Source organism: Chiloscyllium plagiosum, chromosome 1 (assembly GCF_004010195.1).
Source record: "Chiloscyllium plagiosum isolate BGI_BamShark_2017 chromosome 1, ASM401019v2, whole genome shotgun sequence".
NCBI classification, from domain to species: domain Eukaryota; kingdom Metazoa; phylum Chordata; class Chondrichthyes; order Orectolobiformes; family Hemiscylliidae; genus Chiloscyllium; species Chiloscyllium plagiosum.
The window spans coordinates 27,568,597-27,571,529 of NC_057710.1; the positions used below are offsets into that span (position 1 = coordinate 27,568,597).

Sequence of the window (2,933 nt, forward strand, 5' to 3'; positions counted from 1 at the left end):
ATGTCGTTCCTTAGAAAGACAATGTCATAAATCAACTCCTTGGCTCACATTGTCTTCCTAAGGAACGACATGGCTACGATCCGACTTCAACCCTGCCAAGTGTGTGCTTGTCCATTTTGGAGAGACAAATAAGAATGCGGAATACAGGGTTAACGGTAGGGTTCTTAGTGAGGTGGAGGAACAGAGGGATCTTGGGGTCTATGTACATCGATCTTTGAAGGTTGCCACTCAGGTGGATAGAGTTTGTAAGAGGGCCTATGGAGTATTATCGTTCATTAGCAGAGGGATTGAATTCAAGAGTCGTGAAGTGATGTTGCAGCTGTACAGGACTTTGGTTAGGCCACAGTTGGAGTACTGTGTGCAGTTCTGGTCGCCTCACTTTAGGAAGGATGTGGAAGCTTTGGAGAGGGTGCAGAGAAGATTTACCAGGATGTTGCCTGGAATGGAGAGGAAGTCGTACGAGGATCGGTTGAGAGTTCTCGGCCTTTTCTCGTTGGAACGGCGAAGGATGAGGGGTGACTTGATCGAGGTTTATAAGATGATCAGAGGAATAGATAGAGTAGACAGTCAGAAACTTTTTCCCCGGGTACAACAGAGTGTTACAAGGGGACATAAATTTAAGGTGAAGGGTGGAAGGTATAGGGGAGATGTCAGGGGTGGGTTCTTTACCCAGAGAGTGGTGGGGGCATGGAATGCGCTGCCTGTGGGAGTGGTTGGGGCAGAATCATTGGCGAACTTTAAATGGCAATTGGATAGGTACATGGATGGGTGCTTAAGCTAGGACAAATGTTCGGCACAACATCGTGGGCCGAAGGGCCTGTTCTGTGCTGTATTGTTCTATGTTCTATGTTCTATGTTCTATGTTCTATGTTCTATGGGCTTGTCACATAAATACTGTGCCTCCAAAAGCATGTCAGAGGCTGGGGATCTTGTAACATGGGACTGAAAATCTTGGTGCTATCATTCCTGAATTCCCAAAGCCTGTTCTCTACCTACAAGGCACAAGTCAGGAATGTGACAGAATTCTCTTCACATAGAGATGTGCAACATAATGCAGGGCAACGCAACCCCCTTAACTGATACATCCTCCACCAATTTAAACATTCGCTCACTGTAGCATTGTGCACAGCTGCTAATCCCTAAGCCTCCTTTGACAGCACCTTCTAAAACCCAAATCTCTGCCACCTAGAAAGACAAGGGCTGCACATAAAGGGAAGTGTATCTCCATTCCTTCAGCATCGTTGGGTTAAAATTCTGGAAGTCCCTTCCCAACACATCGTTGATGTAACTACACCACATGACTCAATAGTTCAAAATAATCACCTGAATAAGGAGGACAAACATAACACCAGGAGACAAATTCCTGACATCATAGATTATCTACATTGAACAGAAACTCAATTTGACTCATCATAAATTCTATGGCTACAAGTGCGGATCAGGGGCTAAGAATCCTGCAACGAGTAACTCACCTCCTGACTCCCCAAAGCAGGTCCATTATCTACAAGGTACAAGTCAGGAGTGTGATTGAATACTGCCTGGATGAGTGCATCTTCAACAACATTCAAGAAGAATGACACCATCCAGGGCAAAGCAGCACCAATTGTCCATCCCCTCCTCCACTAATGCTCAGTAGCAACTCTGCGTGCCATCTACAAGATGTACTGCAGGAATTTACCAAAACAACTTCCAAAGCTGTGACCTCTTCCATCTAGAAGGACAAGGGCAGCAGATACATACGAACACCAACATCTGCAAGTTCCCCTCCAAGCCACTCACCATCCTCACAGATATAAATTGTTGTTCCTTCACTGTCGCTGCATCAAAATCCTGGAATTCCCTCCCTCATCTTAATGTGAATCAACCTACAGCACATGGACTGTGTCAGTTTAAGAAGGGAAATCCCCACTACCTGCTCAACTTCACTAGGGATGGGCAATAACTGCTGGTCCAGCCAGCGACACCCACATCTCATGTACACTCCCAGCAGTTACACTAATGACAAAATGAAAATGGCACCTGGTTCTGCTGTGCATGCCTGACAAGGACGCCATTTCGGACTGGGAATGAAGCACATAACACTGAAGATGGGGGCACTTTGTAACTAAATTTTGTGACCAACTTCTTCATTATTTGTTGGAACGCACTTATATTGACTGTTCCAACAAACTTTCAGGTTATTTCATCCACAAGTACAAGAAGTTCAACAAACTCAGTTTTCTAAATTATTTTTGTCCCGCTAGGAATCTGGCAAGTTATTGAGCAATCTGTAGTCCTTGGGAAAGAATGAATAAACAGATGGGTGACTGCATCATTTCTAACAGGACTGGCTTTCAACTCCACATTGTGCTCTATTGCCCTGTGTTCACCCTGACACAACGCTACATTGTTTTAACAGTCCTGGGCATTCAACCTTACATACAGTCATCGAGTCATAAGTCATACAGCATGGAAACAGACCCTTTGGTCCAACTAGTCCACACTGAACATGTTCCCAAAATAAACTAGTCCCAATTGCCTGCGTTTGGCCCATATTATTCCAAACCTTTCCTATTCATGTACTCACCCAAATGTCTTTTGAATATTGTAACTGTACCTGCATCCACCACTTCCTCTGGCAGTTTATTCCACACACGAACCACTCTCTGTGTAAAAAAGGTCCCCCTCAGGTCTTCTTAAAACTTTCACCTCTCACATTAGTGACAGTCCCCTTAGTCCCTTGGTTTTGAGCTTCCCCACCCTGGAAAAAGACCCTGACTATTCACATTATCTATGCCCCTCATGATTTTATAAACCTCTATAAAGTCACCCCTCAATCTCCTACACTCCAGTGCAAAAAAGTCCCAGCCTTTCCAGCCTATTTTTATAACTCAAACCCTTCACGCCTGGCAACACCCTGGTAAACCTTTCCTGAACCCCCTCCAATTTAATGA

At 44.7% G+C, this 2,933-nt stretch overlaps 1 long non-coding RNA gene across 1 annotated transcript in view; it reads left to right on the forward strand.

Moving 5' to 3' along the window:
- Positions 1-86, forward strand: part of LOC122555320 — a 16,954-nt gene extending 16,868 nt beyond the window's left edge. The window contains exon 3 of the long non-coding RNA XR_006313231.1: positions 15-86. This is a non-coding gene — a long non-coding RNA (uncharacterized LOC122555320). The remainder of the gene's footprint in view (positions 1-14) is intronic.
- The last annotated feature ends 2,847 nt before the right edge of the window (positions 87-2,933 follow it).